Below are 22,120 nucleotides of genomic sequence, written 5' to 3'. Positions count from 1 at the left end.
TGTGGAATAATAAGAGGAGCCTCCAATTCATCTATTACAATGCAGTATTATTGTGTATTTTGCCTTTCGGAGAATGGATAATTCTAAATTTGATGTATCTGAACTGATCATTCTCGTACAAAAGAAGAATTGCCGACTTGAAGATGAGAAGAAGACTAACAAATAATGATTACCGTCAAAGACAACTAGAACAACTTGTATTCCTTGAATAGCGTCTCACCCTTCTGTAACAGGTTCTTTGTTCTTCCCTGAATATTTTCGTCAAATCTGACTGTGTTCTCATCAATATTGATGCTGGATGCTGATGTCCCGCCCGTGCTTTGGACAGAGAGGGGTGAAGCGGTCGGTCCAGTTTGGTCCAGTTATCTCTCTTTCACACACACCTCTCTACTGTGACTGGGATCTTCTCAGACTCCTGGATCTGGGGTTGAGGATCTCAGCTTCCAGCATCTCACGACCCGGTGACCTCTGCTGGTGACCGGATCTCTTTCCCACTGTTCCAGAATCACTCGACTCTGGTCCAATGATCATGGTCAGGCAAGTCTTAGGAGAGTACTGTTTCTTGTGCTCAGTCGGTAAGACGATGTCGCTGAGAGAAGAGTTAGGATATGATCGGTATAAGTAGGATTCTATTTATTTGTGATTGTTACTGAATTATACTATTCAGTTATGGAGTATCTTTGGTGAGTTTCGTGATACAATAACTACTTGGTAAAGAGGTAAGGACATAACAGTGGAGTTGAATTTTTCTGAAAATTCCTTAAAGGGTGATTTCAATAACATTCTTACTGATTATCTAATTCAAATTGCTTTCCAATTGAAATTCTATCATTATTATTGGCTACCATTATGGTAGGCCTACATGATATAATACGATACATGATATTCTGATTCATTCAATCTATGATAGTACACTATGTTAATGAGTTGTCATTTCTATGGGGAATACATTCACACTATCAGTTGAGTTAATCAATAATTAATGACTTCTATTTCAAAGTAATCTCTACAGTACAAGTAGCATTCATACTGAACAAAACATTCATCGATGAAAGTTATTTATTTAACTGAGTTCTATCACACAGTAGAAAGATAATTATTCCTATAACTCATATTCCTAATACTCCTATAATGTGTCAATCAATGAATGAGAAATAGCGCTTTGTTTTCTCTGATAACTTGACGTGTCTTAGATTTTCCAAATCAAGTGATTATTAGTGATATGTTTTGAAGGATAGTCAAGAATCTCTTAAACATAAAGAATCCAGAAACGAAATTTGATACAATTTTGTGAATATGTTAAAAGTAATATTCGTATCATGAAAGTAATATTACCGTATGCATGAAGATGTAGATAGAGTCGATACCTATCTCAATCTGATATTGTAATAATACGTGAAGAAGTTGAAAGACCTCTATAAGAATCAGAACAAAATCGTTAACATATGCTGTATGGAAAAATTATCAGGTTTGAAAGATTTCTAAGAAATATTCTTGAGCCTAATTTTCTCCTAAGAGCCTTGGGCTTAGATCAATTCTATCAACAACTTGATAATTCAATGGATCGATGGTTGGAACATAAAATTTCAATGCTAAAAAAAATGTTATTTCCAGTGGGCCCTTCATGACTGAAAGATTAGGCTACTAACATAAAGCTGTCCATCTCAAATTAACTGTTTTTATCAGTTTTCTCTTTAATGAAATAATTAAAGAAAATGTATACTTCGATTTGAGGTAATGTGAGAATTCGACAAGGAATTATTGTGTTCTTATGTCGAAACTTGTTATGCTAGCTGCTGAGCAGCTCTAGCAGGTATTGATTGGGAATGGAGCGTTGTCAGAATGATGGCGAGCGGCTTGAAGCCTTTGTATTCGTCACTTGGTCAAGACGCCCGGGGCCGACGGCCGATTATGAGGCGGCGCGGGTTGAGAGGAATGCAGGAAAAGGACCACGGAGTGGAAGTGATGGTGGGGGAGGAGGAGGAAGATCCCTCCTCTGCGGCGGTGAAGGCGAGCGAAGGAGCATTTCTTTTCTTGAGGCGTCGTGGGGCGTTAGGACGCGCATGTCCGTTGTTGCCATGACGACGCTCTCCCACCCTTCTTCAAGGCGCAAGAAAACTCTCAATTTCTTATAACTAAAGACGCTAGTATTGATTTTAGAGAGAGCGCTTTTCCTCCCTTCGTTCCTTGAACTGCTCTAATCCTTCTCCAGAGGAATTAACTGTGCGTTGTTGCTCTCCCGTCTCCTTTTGATCTCCTCCTCCTTCTCCACCAGGATCTACGTCTTCATCCTCCACGAACAAAAGCCATTAATTAGGTTGCTGGCAAGACTCTGTGAGCTTCCTTAAGAGGGAGCGTCCGTGCCAGAAGGGATGTCACCCCCGTGTGCCAAGTTGTTGCAAACATTCGCACCCGAGTCGTTCCTTGCTTTGCAAACAAAGCCTGTTTAATACAGTACTTACACGCTTCAGTTATTAGAAGTGAATCTTCTAGTTGCGAAAACATGTCGTGTGACCACCTTATGTGTGTCTAGGAATCACCCCTTCAAACACAATAAACCGCACGTGCTAAACCTGTTTGCGAAATATTTTCCAACTCGGTAGGAGGAGAAAAAGTCAAGTACGCTCACAATTCTGCATTGTTATTCAGTGAGGTACAAAACGTATAGGCTATCTGTAGAGGAAGACGGTTCTTTAACAATCAAACAGAATTCAATTCTAATATTGTATCATAGTTCAAGTTTAATGGTACAACTCCAACTGATGGTAGTATTGCTGATGGTAATATATATCCCTAACTGATGGTTGAATATTGTTGAATCCAGTTTTATTACTCATGGCAATACACAAGAAATTGGTTAGTGAGTGATAGATAAATTTTGGTTGTATGAGATAAAATTGTATTTGAGTTCCATTTTTTATTTATTCATTTAGGTTGGCACGAACAATACAAAGATCGAAAAATAAAAAATCTGGTGTGGCGCACTCACACGACTTTTCTTGCCATTATGAAAATTGATCACCTAGACGCGCATCTCAAGTCTACTTATAAACAAAGATCTGAGCCAGCTGGTGACAGGACAATAACGCTGGAGACATACGAGGTCTGCTATCTCTTCATAGTGAATCATTTGATATAATCAACAGTTGCCAACAGTTTGCAATTGGCTAATCACATTTTCTCGAATTTCGTGCTTATTTTCAATTTAAGGTGAAAATGTTACTAAACATTAGGCTAATTGTAGAGATTTCCATGCTTAATCTTTTCCACTAAAATTTTTTCGTTGAAATTGTATCTGAAGCCTGATAATTGGGAATCTAAAATCAATCAGGGCGTAGCTCCTGAAAATTTTACTGATATGGGACTTAAACATACATAAATGTTACATTGATTGATAGACATACATACACATACATTGATTGATAGAGCTTATCAATGACTATTCTAGGTATGAATTTAATCAAAATCGTTGGAGCCGTTTTTGAGAAAATCGCGAAAAACCCTGTTTTTGACTACATTTTTGCCATTTCAGCCGCCATCTTGAATTGCATTTAATAGAAATTGCTCGTGTCGGATCCTTATACTGTAAGGACCTTAAGTTCCAAATTTCAAGTCATTCCGTTAATTGGGAGATGAGTGATATCGTAGATATCTCGTGAGATACACACGCACACACACACACACACACACCACACACACACACACACACACACACACACACACACACATACACACCCACACACACAAACTTACAGACCAATATCCGAAAACCAATTTTCAAGGGGACCTTGAAACGTATAGGAATTTGGAAATTATTTTCTTCAGAAAGCAATACTTTCCTTACCTATGGTAAGAGGGCAAGGAAAGTAAAAACAGGCCCAGGCCCATTGCCCAAAACTTCTTCAATTTCTCTAATTTAGTTTCAAATAGTACAAATATTTTACATAGGTTATGTCCATTTCAAATTCTACACCAAATCAAAATCTGAAAATCTAAATTAGAATAAAACAAACAATTTTTAATTTGGATAGATTGATAATATAACTTTCGTAAAAACATGAAACAAACACTTTGAATTCACAAAATAAAGAATAAATAGAGTTATGTGTTCGGGTTACATCTTGAATACATCTATAATTTGAATAATTTCTCCGATCATTTATTAAACGACCTGTATTGGAAGAGTGTATTAGGAAATATATTTTTCATTAAATGATTAATGAAGTGACATATTTTGGAGGGAATTGTCACTCTATGCACTAAATAACAGAATATAATTGGAATTTTCAAAATTTCACTCGGTTTCAATATTAATGTTTATTTCAAGTTTCAAGATTGGCGGATGTAGTGATTGTTTGATTGATTTAATAAATAAACTTTCATTGAGATTTTTAGTGAGACTAGGCTTGACTGTTTTTTCGAATGAGACTGGCTCTATATCCATTCAATATAGTAAAGTGAAATCACCTGTTTCTATTTGAATGTCAACTAAAAATTAAGTCACAAAACATATTAACATTAAACTTCGATTGAAGTCGAGTCTTAATTATAATAACCTGTAATGAAGATTTTAGATAAATCACATTTGATCATGATGAACTCGTCAAATATAGCTAGCATACTCCATTGGGACCTCTGTCAACCTTAAATACGAACTATCCGTGAGCCTGCGTTACAAAACCCCCACCTTTTGCCTCGTTTCACACTCAGCCAGCACAAATCAAAACTGGAACAGGCAGTGTGTGGAGCACAATAGCCCAAATTTCTTACAGCCATGATTCACACACAGGTCGCCAACCCCGGGGTCTACCGGTCGTCAAAAATACCACCATGGTTCATGAACCGGGTCTCCCAGTACCCCCACACAAAGGACAGGTGGCAGATAAAGCCGGCCGTCCCATAATTAATCGCCGATGGATAATCAGATGGAATTAATTAGCGCGCGCGAACAAATCAAGAGTTGGGCACAAATCATATAGAAAAGGCGACTGCAGTCCGAGGGTGGTAGCTTCTGGACCCTATTTACTGGTGGATGGTATAGAATGGAAGCCCATGGACGTATTTACTGCGGTATAGTAGTTTTGCTTTTGATGGTCACTGGTAATCATGATGGATGACTCCACACTCACACATTCACTAATATATACCAATAAACTCACACTCATACATTCATGCCAACTACTAATAGACTATCCGTTTGTGTGAGTGCAAGAGCATTGCGTGTGTCAAATATGTGACTGACAAAAAAACTTGCTTCCTTCTCGTTCTAAAGGATCGTTCAGTAATTTGAAATTTGAAATTTATTTGCCAAAAAATTCATACATTACAAAAATTTGAAATGAGAGATTATATGAATTTGAAGATTGTACATAGTATGATTTGGTTGTATTTGATATTGTCGAAGATGTCAAACTTCAACAAATGAGATGAATATTATGCTTGTCAGCATGAACAGCCTTATATTCCCATCAAAGTAATAAAGCTCATGATTAAAAACCGTTGAATGAAAACTTTCCAAATCATCGATTATATCTATATCGAATCAGAGTTTTCAGGAATGTATATTGATAAAAAATCAATATTCTAATTCGTGAATGTTTTTAACTTATAAATATATACTTCAATAATCCTATTTTGAACTTTTTGGTATTATCTAAATTTGGGAGAGAAAAAGTCAAGGTATCCTCGGTTTTTCTTTCCTGGTATGTGCTTTTTGTGGAAATGAAATACATTAATCAATAAATAACTCTATTTATTGCTGAGCAGTTTTTGAATTGAATTTTTTTATTGCAACAGAATAAACTCCATCTATTGCTGAGCTGTTTTGCAATGGGAAGTTTCTGGAAATGTAGAAACATCATCATTGAGTAGTTTCTAAAGAATAGTGGAGTTTTGCCATCATATTTCGAATGGAAAATAACAGAAATCTGTAAATGAGATGCTCTCTAATCTCACTCTATGTTCCAAATAAAGTATTGTAACGTGCTACTTTTTCTAACAAACTAGATTTTTTTCCAAACTCCTGGTGCTTCTTGAACGAATTGAAGACAAAAGGAAAATGAGAGGGAAATTGACGATAGGCCAAATTCTGAAATGACAAAAATCCAAATATCATGTTAATAACCAAATTCATGCTAAATAACCATTCAGTCCTAGTCATTATCCACTATGTAATTAGTTGAATATCACTTGTAGAATACTCAGAAGCTGAACCAAGGACTCCTCAAACAATGGCGGAGTACAGTATAGCACACTGAAAGTGTGCAGCATTGTTGTTTGGAATCTTCACCTACGTACACACCGACAAGCACCTCACCCTAGGTGGTGGAAGGAGAAGATGAGATTCCTGTAGTGGCTGAAACATCTTTGCCCTGGATATTGATCCCACGTCTAGGAGCCGGGACCACCTTCGTTCCCCAAGGACCTTCCTTCTATTTACACTAGCAACAACTATCCCATAGCAATTTCCAAAGGTCTCCGGTTTCAAAGGCTCTCACTCTCTCGCTCCACTTTTGCTGGTCTGCCCTGCCCTGGCCGGTCGGTGGAGACTCAAAGGCTTATTTGATCAACGACGCTCATGCATCATGATAACTTTGTTCACAAGAATATCCGAGAAACCATACTAACTAGGTACTCAACTACCAGGTACTGGATAGGTAAATAGATTCCACTAACTCAGAAAACTATGAATAAATGAAGAAAATTGGATACATTTTTTTGGCTGAATGATGCTCAAATGGAATTCTCTGCGTACGTCTGTCGTTAATGTATAAATTTGAATAACATATAATGAGTGGGAAAATGTCTTCGATCTTCGCATGAACTCAGTGAAAATAGGAAGACTGCTATCATATTATTCTGTGAACAACAAAATAATAAGAAATGCAAGCATATTCTGTGTAACATCATAGTCATACTGTGTACTGTGATACTGTGTACTACATTGAACGAAAGGCTAATAAATCCTGAATATTATATTCGGGGCTGATTGAATAATGAAAAGATTTGAAGCTATATGGTTCAACACACCAATGTAAATCCAATGCAGTTCAATACCAATGTAATAGTCAAAACTCACTTGAAGGAGAGAAAAAAGATAAAAACTCTAATATTGAAAATTGCAAATTTAAAGTTGGAAGGGTGAGACTGAATGATATTTTTTTTTTTGCATAGTCATTAACCCAAATTAGCAATATAAAAATATGAAATATTCAATTCATTGTGGGAACTAACAAAAACCAATCATTATTATCCTGTAGCTGTAGCGGTACTGAGTAGTCTTGATCTCTTGATCTAGAAACCAGTTTCAACAACCATTTTTAGGGTCAGTGCAGAATAGACTTGAGAAAAAAATCGAAGAAAAAGAGCACCCTCCTTCAGAGGTCAGAGCCTGTCTGGCACGCTTCAACAGCAAGGGCAATTGAACTTGTATCTGAAGAAAACTCTAAACAATAAATTAAACAGGTTATCTTTCAAACTAATTGATGAGATAAAGTGGGATCTTCAATTTGGTAGGTACTGTAATAGGTGAGATTCATTGTACTTATCCACAATGAAAACACTAGAATACATGGTCTTATATCACAAATCAAATTTAAGAAATTATTACAAACATGTTATGACATATTTGTAACACACAGATGATACAACCACATGTTTTATGTTGGTGTCGAACGGTATATATATAGTATCCTATTATATAGAGCGAGCAATTTCTGTATATCTGTTTATATTTTTACTTTCCTTGCCCTATTACCATAGGTAAGGAAAGTATTGCTTTCCGAAAAAAATTAAGGTACCCCAATTTCTAAATTTCTATACGTAGCAAGGTCTCCTGAGTCCAAAAAAGTGGTTTTTGGGTATGTGTGTGTATGTGTGTGTGTGTGTGTGTGTGTGTGTGTGTGTGTGTGTGTGTGTGTGTGTGTGTGTGTGTGTGTGTGTATGAGTGTATGTGCGTCTGTGTACACGATATCTCATCTCCCAATTAACGGAATGACTTGAAATTTGGAACTTAAGGTCCTTACAATATAAGGATCCGACACGAACAATTTCGATCAAATGCAATTCAAGATGGCGGCTGAAATGGCAAAAATGTTGTCAAAAACATGGTTTTTTCGCGATTTTCTCAAAAACGGCTCCAACGATTTCGATTAAATTTATACCAAAAATAGTAATTGATAAGCTCTATCAACTGCCACAAGTCTCATATCTATAAAAATTTCAGGAGCTCCGCCCCATCTATGCAAAGTTCGATTTTAGATTCCCAATTATCAGGCTTAATATAGAATTTAAACAAAAAATTTTGAGTGGAAAAGATTGAGCATGAAAATCTCTACAATTAATGCTCAGTAACATTTTCACCTAAAATTGAAAATAAGCACGAAATTCCAGAAAATGTGTTTATTCAATAATGCAAACTGTTGGCAACTGTTGATTCTATTAAATCATTCACTATGAAGAGATAGCAGACTTCGTGTGTCTCCAGCGTTATTGTCCTGTCACCAGCTGGCAGATCTTTGAATAGTAGACTTGAGATGCGCGAGTACACTTGCTTACCATATCTCGCGAGAAATCTAGAAATTTTAATTGGTTCAATCAAAATGATCTGATTTGTTGAAATGAGATGGTATATATCATAATATTCAAAGTTAATCATTATTTAACAGTTCTAAGTGATTAGTAAAGTGTTATTTTGTTATTCAATTTGGTATGTGAACAATCTAAATTAAGACTTTTATGTTTTCAAATATTTGGACTGAAAATTTGACCTGAATAATTCAAGTGTAAGGAAAATAACCTACTTCTTGGAAGATCTATAGTGTATAATTCAAAATTCGGGGAAGAAACAGTTTTGGTCTGTGCCTCTTAGTCCTTCTCCAATCATTCTAAAGAATTGAGTTCTGTTTATCAATAAATAAATAATGAGTGAAGTTCGGTGCCTCGATATTATAATTAAAAAACATTATAAATTCAAGTTTTCAGACAATATTCTAATTTTTTTATTGTGATCTTGAGGCTACAACTATTTCACATGCTAACCATAATGCCATCCCCTAGCTCTTTCCAGTGAGTAACTGATACATGAGTCTCTGATTCGAACTTAGCATCAATTAGGCTTTCGGTCATCATTTGAATGTTATATCATAGAATTATACCTCTGAACATGATAATCCCAGTGGTTTGAAGTCACTTCAATTGAACATTTTAAAATAATTCTAAATGATTTATTCCATAATCTAATCAATGACGAATGATCAAGCCTATTGTAACAAATCTAATAAAATATACATTATTTATTATTATTATTCTCAAGGATTGAAACAGAGTATTGAAATCTCCACTCCACCCAATGAATGAATTATTTGAATTAGAATCACTTATTTGGATTAGATGGATATAGATTCTAAGCTAGAATCTCAAATTCAGCAGATTATTTCGATTGAGGTAACGCTGTAACGCTGAAACGGATGGGTTTTGGCTACTACAAGTTCGGATTACTTTGAAAAGTAATTCTTTTAAGTGATTCAGTTAAGTCTAGTATTTCTATTTATTCGAAATGTCCTCAAGTGGGCTACCAAAACTGGATATCAATTATCTTGAAAATGGGTGAAAATTGAGTGAACCAATAAAATTCCCTTTGATTCGTCTCATTACAAGTCCAAATTGTTCGAGTGCCTATTTCTGATTCCAAAGTGAGCGAATAATAAGTTGCATCTCTAACATACATACATCTGTACAAATTTCTCCGTATATAATTTCATCTCGCAGAATTAATGACAACAATCCTTGTGTATCATCAATTCTTCGTTGTTCAGTCGCTGAATTATTATCCCGAAATTAAATTCAGATTCACTGCTCAATTTTACTGTTCCCAAATTCTATGGAAAACAGCGCTTGTGGTTAGTGAAATACACATACAACATTATTATATTTATGCGTACAGAGAATCGCGTAACGAGCGTCAGTCGACAGAGACAATTTGAATTGATAATATCATAATTTAATTTGATTAGTCGCGATCTGAGTTCACTTTCCACATTTATATTAGTTTTGTTTTGCTAATGTGGGCCTCATGTAGTAACTTTAACAGAAGTATTCTGTCATATTCATATGTAACATGCACACTCACATCTTCATGTGAGAGTCACTGACTTTATTATTGAAATTTCGATGAAAGCTGAAATCATTTTTGATGTTGTTTGCAACTGGTAGAGCTATCTATTTTTAGTTTGTTTCGGACAAACACACGCGAAATCTGAATATGTTATCATTGCTTTTCGTGGATGTCAGTTTGCAAATTATTATTCGCTACATAAATATTTGTTCACAAGCAATTAAAGGATGGGAGCAGAGATTGAGTTCAAAACAATTTCTCTCCGTTTAAGTTCGCTATTTGAAACATATTATTTTGAGACTGAAAATAACTTGTATTCAACCTCTGTTGGAAACGTTACCCGTGTCTCTCCTGGAAAATACAGCATATGTATGTGAAAAGGAGGAGTTGAGAGAAATAGGACCAGACAGTGAGAGAAAGAGAGGGATTGACATTGAAGAAAATGAAATTGATCAACATTGAATGAAATTCAAATTTGAGGTCTTACTCCTGCAAATGTTAATATCTGTGATATGTGAAGCATGATTCGAAGCGAAAAGTGTGTGCTCCAAGTTGTTTACTAGTAAGCTTGTCACAGACAGGCCCACGACATTTATGTTTGCATTCATGGTCCTAATAAATCTGGAAAGTAAAACATGAAATAGATATAGGATTAATTATCTCATGACTAGCTTTTGCCAGGAGCTATAACTGACTTTTGGGGTGGAGCAATTTTGAGTAGTGGCTCACCAATCTATGTACGGCATTATTATATTGTAGGCTATAACTGTTCAAATAGAGCTCTGAAGGAGTAAATGAAATAAATACTCGATAGCAAGAGAGAATTCCTGTAAAGGATAAACTGATCAAGATCCCACTTTTGAACGTTCAAGTTTTATAGGTTCGAGTTTCACGTTTCATAAAAGTTCAAGTTCTCTCTAATTTGTGAATTCTTCTCTTTCCGTAAGAGTTGTAGCAATTGGGTAGATTTTAGCGATCAGCCCAATATTTCTCTATTCTACCGGATCGGAGTCGTCTTTCTGCATCAGTGATTACAACCTCTCAGTGTATTTTTGGTAAATCGGATACATAAGTTTTAAGTAAGTTATGATATAGTGCGTATTTTGTTATGATATAATAGTAAAAATATGATAAAAAATCAACCATGAACTGTACGAGAGGTTTACATTTTGTATTGTGAATTTTCTCTCGTGCCAATGATAATTTCATTTCATTTTCTGTTTCAGAGAACATGACCGCAAAAAATACAATTATGTATTCCATGACGAATATTGATGATATACTAATGGCCGCCCGATGATTTACGGGATTCAAGATGGAAATTCATCAAATCCCAGAGTATTGGAATTAGTAAGCTAATGACTTAGTTGCAAATGCTACTTGGTGGAAATTCACCACAGAATAGAGTATTTTTCGAAATGATTCACGTACTTTACTCACAAGTAATAGCGATAGTGGTGTCAATAATATCTCAACCATGATGTAAGTACTGAATTTCATATGATGTAAGTTTGTTAGCTCTGACTCACCTTCTCCGTAGGCCTTTACTTATTTCAACCGAAAAGTATATTATTCTTCAATAAATTGTATCTGTGTCTCGTCTGGAAACTATTTAATGCTGAGTTTTTAATTGGTCTAAACTAAAAGGCTCATTCTCAGTACTTCTGTGTTCCAGTCATTTCCATATTTTTCATTGAGTTCTTGAATTGTTCTCTATGTTCATTCCAGTGTTCATAGTTTTTCCTAGTAGAGATGGTTAGTCACTCCTATTCGAGGGCATGGTCTATAACAATAAATCATCAACCAATAGGAGTCCTTAAAGCTGATGCATGTGCAGGGAACCTCTGCCTATCAAAGTCTTTCGTTCCGTCTGCCATATTCTTTCTCTTGTGAATTGAACTAGGCTACCATTCTAGTTCTATCTGAATTAGAAATTAAATATTATGCTACAAATGGAAATAGCCTACTGTAAAAAAAGTAGCGCTGTCATTCAATCGTTCACGGGTAGTTTCTCCCGACCAAAGGTTGTGTACGACCTTGTCGTATATGTATGAGCAACTTGGTAGACTGAACATTACAGTCTGTACCTGAACGCTTCAAACTATAATTTTATATTTTTAACTGGATAAGAGTAATTTTCCAATTCATGGAGCTTTAAAGTATGTATTATGCAACCGACAAACAACAATAAATATTACTTCATCATGATTGAATAATTCAAAGTTTAAAATGTTTCCAACGATAAAAATGTGCTCATGTACTGTAAATACATACTATTATTGTGTTGGCTTTCCCACTTATTCGATGATTGGAAATCACCACTCAATAGATAATATACTATTCCTATAATCTCAATATAGTGAATGAGTTCCACTTGTGTACTTCCTTATGTATCATATATTGGCTATAGCTAAATAGATTTTTCGATTTTAAAAATTTATAAAATGAATCTAGAATTCCTGCTGGAAGAATAGCTTGTTCTCCAATCCCAATTTTCAAAAATATGGTTATTAAAATACAATATTGACGAATCCTCAACAACTAAAGACCCGATACATGAAGTCTCATGATTTGAAGTTCATAATACTTCTGCTAAATTGAAAAAGTCCCATAATAAGATTAGCCTAGATATGAAGGATTGAGTTCATCTGAATTGATGAAATTCATCCCTGGACTCAGCTATTGGACTCATTCCATGTCAGGGTGGGCTACAATATCCTGGTCATACAGTCTTAGGCTATTCGGTTCAAATCTTAGCAAAATCAATGATATGTAGCCTACTCATTGTCATTCCGGTTTAATTTATACTTTGTTGCAATGTTGAAAATGATATTCATAAGTGTCTTGAGATACCTATCATTGAGCCATCCCTGAAAAAATTTTACAGTAAGTAAGGTTATGATAATAATCCAGGAATATCAGAATATATTATGAATGAATTATCATGGTATTATTTTTTTTCTTATTTTTGTGACCCACAATAATGAGCAAATTACTCGTTGAGTATGCGACAGTCCGACAGTTGAATGTCGAATGACGGAAAATAGCAAAGTCTATACTCACATACGCGAATGCGCCGTGAGATGGTGAGGAGAGGGGGCAAATGCTTGGACAACGCATGTGCGGAAAAACAAGTGAAAAACTGCCGAGAAAAATAAGCAAAAGCTTAGACTAGGTCATGGACAAGGAATGGAGGCTGCATTTTTCCCTCTTTCCCTATGCGAGGAGGCAAAAATTCCCTCCTACGTCCTGCATGTTTTCTAGTGCATTCTTTCATACGTCACTCGGTCTGTATACGTCATAACCCATTCCATTATTTTTGCACATACCTCCTTACAACCATAGTAAACAGCTGGCTTTGATTTTTCCTGTCTTCATTAATAAATTGACCTGTGGCATTCCATGTATTATTCATCAATGAATTCCATCGAACGGAAAAGCTTTTCTCTAGTTTCCAGTTAGATCAGAGATAGATGACTATTAGCAATACTATACATTCAATATTTATGGTTCAATGATATTTATAAATACCAAGTTCGAAACAAAATAACTAATTGATCATTCTCCTTGAAATGTTGATTGCAGTCTCCAATTGTTTAGTTAACTCTTGAACTTCTCTGAATAGCTAACTCTTTTAATAACAAACATTGAATGCGTCGTATCCCTTTGACACTTCCAGATGAGAATATTATCTTGAAATTTGAATGAATGAGACTAGAATGTTTTCCCTTCTGAACAATGGAATGTGTTACTCAATTGATTTTGTTAGTTGAACTCATTTTCATTCTGAAGACATGGTTCCATGTCTGAAGCTGATGCATTGTTTCTTATGATAAAGCTGTTTACTACACATTCATCTCCAAGTTCGAACTTTGTATCTCAAACAATATCGTTGCACGATGGATAAAATGCAATTCTCGAATACCTATCATGGTTCAACTGTAGGCCATGGATTAGAATAAGATAATTCAATGAGAATTGTAATTTCCCAAGTTTAGTAGAACATATTAGTGCGGGATGATCAGAAAATATCATATTCAAATGGAAAAGCTTGTTAGCTCATTATAGTGGATTGTTTCAGACTTTATTATGAGCTAATAGGTGCAATTTCATTCAAGGTTCAATTTTTCATAAAAAAATGAATATTTTGTCAAGTATTTCACTTTTTTCAAAAACAGAACCATGCGAGGATTCATCGAATTCATTATTCATGCCACATTCTAATGCATTGACTATCGATCATCATACCTACTTATCCAAAATAGATTTTATTGTGTGTTGAGCGTGTTGTGAGTTTTATTGTGTTCCTTTGATTTGATGATCACTTGAAGATGACAAAGAGACTCAAATTTCCTTCTACGTTCTTTCCCAACTAAATTTTATGACATTTTTCCTCTATTCACAGAAGTACGGAGTATTGCAGAAGCCATGAACAGAATTTTACATCATATTATTCGAATATGAAATTTCTATGAACTTGCTTTTTATCAAATAATTTGATGGAGATGGTGGAATATCGAAGTTATTGAAATTCTGAAAACTACTGTGAAATAAAGAAAATACAGACAACTACATCCCACGATTGTTTGATTATAATGTTATCATAATATGGTGAGTTATGTGAATTTACTTTAACATGATGATTTGATGATTCATGATACGTAGTATTGCTTTCTATCAAAAATATCCTCTTGATTCTTGAATTTGTTATAATTTTTTCATAGAATAACATTGGAGGCTGAAAAACGTGAAGCAAGCTAAAAATATTTACTTTCAAACTGGACAACCTGAACTGGTCTTGGAAATGTTTTCAGTATTCCAGGAGATTGATAAAGCTCAGAGAATGGAAAATAAATTATGAAAATGATTTCTTTCCCTTCATCTTAGAGGTTTATTCCTCAAAAATGAGACCTCAAAGAAATAGGTCACAGATGTAGTCAATATTGTGCTGTATTGACAATAACTGTGTCTAACTTTTTCATTATTTATCTATTAATTTATTTATCCATATGCAAATACAATCCAGGTAAAAACAACAGGTATTTGCTCGAAACTGTTTCAAAGCATAATTTGGAATTCACAGTCTAAAGGTAATGCTACTTACGTAACTTGCATGATAAGTTGATTCGCACACAATTTTGAGTCCAAAAAAAATGTATCTACTACAATTTTGAATCTACCAGATTGATCAATTTCCAAATACGAATCCAAAAAAAATCTTCCTTCACAATATTGCAAAAAGTATTGAAAATTTCACTCAAATCCACAATATTATACTCATGTAGACTCTTCATTATGGAGAATTACCACATCTTCCATGTTGTGGTATTTCTCCATAACAATACGATCAAATTATTATATAAAAAAAACTTAATATTCCATTCGTTAAGCGTCAATAAACTATGAATTGAGCATCTCTGACAAAATTATCTCACTCTCCTTGTCAGACGGCTTTATTTCAGAAAAAACGTTTATGTCGTAAACTGTTTAAAAGTGGAATAATAGGCTCATAACTTGATGAATATTGAACTGTTTCTACGATTTATCAAGGGATTGAGACCTTTTCCTCGCTAAGCTTCAGCCTTAGCACCTCAGGCGAGCTTGATAGTCTGTAGACCACCACTTATTGATTTTTGAGAAAAACTGGTTATTATTTTATTGTTATTAATATAATATATTCACTGTTATTATTATTATATACTGTATTGATATTATATTATTCAGTAGAAAACACAATTTATATGGAAAACTGAGTACAATTTTTAGACAATTGTCATCTCAAAGACCAACCTGTCTATAAAAAACTTGATACATAAACGTAACTTGTAATCGGTTCTTGTGGTCAAATAATTATTAGCTGTGGCTGTGTTACTGATTTTCCCACAATGAGTGGAAATATATTCTCCTCATGTTCAGTCTTGTACATATTTTTCTTACAACTTTATCTTCTTCTTTCCATCAAGGATCTTGCCTGTTTCGACTCACAACAGTATAGATCAAATCTATTACAGCACACATTAAATCTTAAATTAAAATTGTTCTTTTTACATTATACCTTTACATTATGCCTTTATTGTTATTGCAATTATAATTTAGAGCGGTATTCTCAAGTCTTTATGTTTTTAAACATATTAATCTTATAACATAAGATGTTAAATATTACCAGATTTTATATCCCTGAAATATGAGGAATGGAAAGTGGAAACTGACTGAGGGTAAGGATCAGTAGAATAATTTTGGAACATTGATCAGACTAAAATACAATCATTGAACTGGCACATTCCAATCTGTAAGCGATTCAAATCTGAATATTTGTATTTTTTACAGGATATTCTTGCAAGAATCGATCACTCTACACCCTGTTACTACATCTCTGGGACATCTCATCTCGATTCATTCATCTGGAAGCAGAACGATCATCAACCACCTGAAACAAAACAAAAAATCATTGTACATAACATTTCTCTTAAGGTTTTTACTTATATATTAATCCAACTCCTCAACAGTGAGTGATGATCGAATAACTTTTCCTATACTTTATTTTCTATATAAAATTGAGAAATTATCAAGATATACTACTGAGAATATAAGGATTATTTTGTTTTATTATCATGTCACATTTTCATGTGAAAATAACAAGTTTCAGTCGTGGCGAAACTATGCTGATTGAGCGGTAAAATAAGGTGTGTATAAGTTGAAGAGTGATGACATTTTCTTGTGAATTTATAATTTATTTCTTGAAAATTGAGTTTACAGTTCTTATGGAACCTTAGTAAACAATATTGGGCATTCACATTAATATTGATCGAGGGTGGACACCAACGTAAGGAGAGGTGTGTTGTACATGTGTGTACACACATGCTCGTCATGCATGTTATGTCATCAGCGAAAGGCTTTCAACAACATTTTTGGAGATCGATTTTCTTCGAGATTCGTATCTTCGATTTTTTTCTCTCTCTCTCCTCTTCTACTCCTTCTTTTGCTTCTTATTCTTCTTTCAAATGGGATTAGGCCTGTTCCAACTCACATTCAGCTTATAAAGATAATAATAAATTTATGAATTTAGTTATCTCAATAATAAAAATGTAATTCATTTCCATTAATATCTCATCAATAAACCATTACCGTAGCCTGCCTATATCTTTTCTATCTACCAGCTGATACTTGACAATTTCCAGTGGGAGCCTATCAGCTGACATTCGTTCAACATTCTCTTTCGATTGTTGGTGATACCATGCAACTCTCACATTTAGGCAGAAAATATTTCTATCTCTTTAACTGCTCTATTTGAGGTTGAATTATTTCTGTATCATTATGATTCGTGATTCTCCAGTGGTTTATTTATTTTCATTTGTTGATTACTTCATGTTAGAATATGCTGCCTGTACTAACAGCTGTATATCATCAGAATCTTCTTGCGTGAATGTCTTTTCGTTGGAAGACATGTCCGTTCACATGCTCGGCACACTTGTCCTGTCGTTAGTGGCCAACCCCATTCGCGGATAAGAAATTCATGATAAAGAACAAAGAATACTGTTTAGTCAATGGAGCATGATAACAAATTAAACCATGTTAATTAAGAGAAAATTTCTTCCTCATATGTAAATTCAATTAAAGATTTGAAAAAAAATGTTCCATTTTGGACAACAATCAAACTACATATAATTATGTTGTAAAGTCGGATGCACCTATTCTTGAAGGTATGATAAAAAATGTAACTCTGGAATCCATGGAGGTATATCTCACCTTGATTCTTTGATCATTTTTTATTTTTTTAAATTTCAATAAAAACCTCCTCTCTCCAATGCAAGTCCTTCTTCTGCAGTATTCAATTATTTGTTTTTCTTTGTCATAGTTGGATTTTGAAATAGGAAAACAGATGGGATGTTGGAGACTGTTTTTTGTTCGTATCAGATTATTTGTGAATATCCATATAGCTGGCTTCCAAGAAAGTAAGAATTGGAAATATGAGAAGAGTAAGATAAGATGCTACTGAAGCAAGAGCACGCACTTCCTTGAAGGCAGCTCACTCTGTGTGTGACAATGTACACTGAAAGACACTCACGCACACATACATGAACGTGTATGGTGTGGTGGGGATAAGGGCAGGAAGCCGGCTGATGATGAAGGGTGGGGAGGGGTAGCAAAGAAGCGAATTACTTCCCCTTCGTTTTGGAAATCTAATCCAGGTAAGGGGTCAGAAAGTCGCTGGACCGGTAACCAATGTAAAATCAATAAACGAGAGAACCTCCTTGCCGTCGCTGGCGGCCATATTGATGACGTAGAATTCGTTTCGTTTTAGTTACAGGAACGGCCGTCGTCGGAGCCACCAGACGGTCGGCTCAAAGTCGAAAGCACTCTCGAAAATAACAATCAAAGGGCTCAAGACGAGAAGGACGGTAGATGAGAAAGGGCGCTGGGTCCCTTTCGTTTTTTAGAAGGAGTAAATGTAGTGGGGATGCCGCCATTTCGAGCGCGTTGAGCGGGAAGGGTTGAGAGGGGTGAGTGGGTTCTAATGAATAGCCGGGCTTGATCAGATTAAGCGCGGGACGTGAGTTTTTCGGGCGCTCGGAGGTGGGGCCACCACTATAAATCAGGGGAGCAGCATGGGAGGGGCCTGGCCGCCGTATCGATTAAAGTATCAGACGAACCAATGAGAACACGAGACTCTTCTCGGCTAATGACTACGATAATCATTTTATTTCTCTTCCATCCGCGTTCGTGTTCCTTCTCCTAGCTCCTAGCAACCACTCTGCACCCCTCACTCTTTCCGCTAAGACGCCCCTCGCCATCCACCACCCGCGTTGCTATGTGCATTCTCCTTCCATAAAAACGCACCCATAAAACACGTGAATGAAACGTAAACCAGACTCTTCAAGTACCTGCACTGCTGGAATTTAATATTCCGTCTTAATACTGAGCACAGTTTGACGGCTATGTCCCTCCTGTAAGTTTCATAGCAATTAAGTTGGACGAGAGTGAAGCCAGACACTGAGCTATCCCTGCTCGTAAAATCATCCTTGAAAACAATATAAAGTGCGCCACAACTCAACTGTCTGCTTGTTAAAGAGTTGACAAGGCTTAGATTTTTACTCCAGTACTCGATGAAGTAGCCTAATTGAAAATAATAGAGTAGAAAATAAAAAAAACTGATGAGATGAAGAAAAACTTAGCAGACTTTCTTTGATAATAATGAACATAAGAAACAACCTTTTATCGTTGTGCAGCTGTATTGTAAAAATGTCAATGCGCAACCTCAAAATTAACTTCAAAGATTCTATGTTGCATCTGCAAGAATGATACAAGTTTTTTAAGAGCGTAATGTTGCATCTGAGAATAATCTAAGATTGTGATCAATCTCGATGAAAAATTATGATTTCTGGATCCATTTTCAACTGCATACAAGATAAACAGCGACTTGAAATGAATTGGTCGAATGCAAGAGACATTTCTCTTGTCCACAGACTGAAGCTCTGTCAAGTTTCAATCATTGCTAAGTCTTCTAATGACTAAAATGTCACACAGCTATCACATATGGATTACCAAGTAGTGGAAGTTGTTATTAAATGTCTTGAACAGGAATGAAGCTGAATGATATAATAACAACTTCCATTAGTGATCAAGTTATTGTATCATAACACCAAACAAAGAAAACAATAATTTAAAATTCTAGCTCTTCAACCATTCCGTATTCGTGTTCCATATAGCAATGAAATCCAAAGTAACAATTGGATGATTATTGGAAAACAAAGCTCTTATTATCTTCATCGACATTTTCTACTGATCTCTTCATGGTAAGAAAAGGTAGGGAAGCTGCTTTTTTATTTTGTTGAAGGAGATGTTTGTAAACTGGAATAAATCAGAGTAATCACAATTAGAATAAATGGGAATTGAAGCCTGCATGCTAGTGATCTAAGAACTGTTAGTATTCCACTTTGCAAACAACGGAACTATTGAAGTAGTCAGGGGCAGATTAGACAACCGGTTTAACACGATATTGACATTGTGCATATGTGCAATGCCAATTCACAATGTTATCACTGTTGAGTTTTTGAAATACTAATAATTAGAAACTATAATTATTATCGATATAAATGAACATGTCTGATCAATATTATTTTTAATTGTTCATATGTATACTATTATGAGAGTAGTTCATTGTTCAATAATTATTTCTTGGCAATCAATCACGGGGCTTCGTAGGAACCTGTAATTGAGCATGATAATAAAGATGAATAAATTAGATCTATTTTAAATTATGTATATCTTATGGTACTCATGCCCAATATGAGCTTAATGCTCGTAAAAACAATTAGAGAGCAAGAGATGTTGAGATGACTAACCAATTAGAGTGTTTGAATATTCGAGACACTGATTGGCAAAATATAAATAGAAACAAGTAGATAAGGTAAGATAAGATCCGTAATAATAGTTTCCAAATAGCCATCATCTATTTTACCAAAAAACATTCATATTGAAAAAAATTCAATTCGATTCAAAACTCTCCATTCATGAGCATATATAAATTTGAAAAGTGTTCAGGTTCAAGCTAGGCTAGCCTACACAAACAAATACAAAAAATAAAAATTAAATTGTCTACTTAAATAGTCAAAGATTAACATCAAACTCTTGTAAAGAGTATAGCGATAGGTTCACCAGATATTCCTTCAAATTCTTTACAAATATTTGAGGATCTTCCAATACTTGCAAATTGGTTGGTAGCTTCACGAAATTCTCTGTTGTATATCCATACTTTTTCACTATTGAAATTAAACTTCAATTTTGTAAAAAAAACTTATGAAGTGAAAATGCACTTCGCACACTTTGTGCATCTTTAGTATAAAGGGCATTGTCAATCCATGAGATTTTTTTACAAAATTGAAGTTGAAAAAAATTTCTTTCCTCTGTAGATGGTTTTTTCTCAAAAATAACCTTATCTGTGTCTGTCCGCAATATGACCAAATCGTTCATTGTAAATATTGTGAGTGTTATTTCTTAGATTTGTACCGGCTTATTTTTGAAGAAGACAATAACATAAAGTATGTATTGTGTTCATATACAGTCAAGATTCCAAGTTGAGAGAAGGCTACTTTTACAAAGTCAATATTCTATTGAATGAATATTCTATGAAATATAAGATTGAATATGTGATAAAAGAAGTATATCCATAGTCTGCAGTTGGACTAAGGAAAGTGTTCCAAGTAATATTAGTGAATTTCATGATTAAGTTGTTGATCAGCAAAGGCTAGAGTACTGTTAATTATAAAGTAACAAATTATGACGCAAGAACTCTACATGTCAATATCATGCAACACCTTTGGGAAACGTACAGTAAAAATGAAAATTCCCAGGTAAACTTTCGTGCAGACTCTCTTGAATTTTTATCTCAAAAAAGCAATCATATTGATAATCATTTACCTTTTTTACAAAAATTGTGAAAGTGGAGCTTATTGAATAAGCAAGATGAATTTCATCAATGATTAAACCTATAATTACTCTACTAGTGGATTTTATGTCGGCTTGATAGCATAAGCTCAAGTGATTTTCTAAATGATAAGAGTTTTATAAGTATAGATGACTCCTAGTTGTTAATCTATTTAATAATTGGATAAACTCACAAACAACTAATTTGGGATCCATAATCTATGTATCCCAAAAAACATTCTTTGAAAATGCTCAACACACTACACTGTTACCGAGATGTAGAATTGTTTCGTAATTGAGGCTAATAATAGTTCAATTATTTGAATACTACTCAACAAGCCAAGCTATTATATCAGAACAATTGATGTTCATGTCACCACTTGAGTGAAATTATTGTATCATCATAAGAATATTACAGAGCTGATAGCGAAAGTTTTTAGTTCGTACTATCCAAATCGAAGACTATGTCCATTGTAATACTCGAACCTTTAATAATAACAAGCTGGCCCGGCGAACTTCGTACCGCTGAATAGTTAATGCATTTTATGACAAACTTTAGCTGGATTCACACCTGAGGAGGCG

At 34.8% G+C, this 22,120-nt stretch overlaps 2 long non-coding RNA genes across 3 annotated transcripts in view; one reads left to right on the top strand and one right to left on the bottom strand.

The window, feature by feature from the left end:
• Window positions 1-16,707, top strand: part of LOC120350984 — a 54,918-nt gene extending 38,211 nt beyond the window's left edge. For both annotated transcript variants that reach the window (XR_005571141.1, XR_005571140.1), the window contains 3 exons: window positions 11,341-11,596; window positions 14,520-14,725; window positions 16,442-16,707. This is a non-coding gene — a long non-coding RNA (uncharacterized LOC120350984). The remainder of the gene's footprint in view (window positions 1-11,340; window positions 11,597-14,519; window positions 14,726-16,441) is intronic.
• LOC111064209 overlaps window positions 16,439-22,120 on the bottom strand; it is a 31,534-nt gene continuing 25,852 nt past the window's right edge. Inside the window, exon 5 of the long non-coding RNA XR_005571142.1 lies at window positions 16,439-16,541. This is a non-coding gene — a long non-coding RNA (uncharacterized LOC111064209). The remainder of the gene's footprint in view (window positions 16,542-22,120) is intronic.

Source organism: Nilaparvata lugens, chromosome 4 (assembly GCF_014356525.2).
Source record: "Nilaparvata lugens isolate BPH chromosome 4, ASM1435652v1, whole genome shotgun sequence".
NCBI lineage: Eukaryota > Metazoa > Arthropoda > Insecta > Hemiptera > Delphacidae > Nilaparvata > Nilaparvata lugens.
This window is presented reverse-complemented; position numbering and strand designations above follow the sequence as displayed.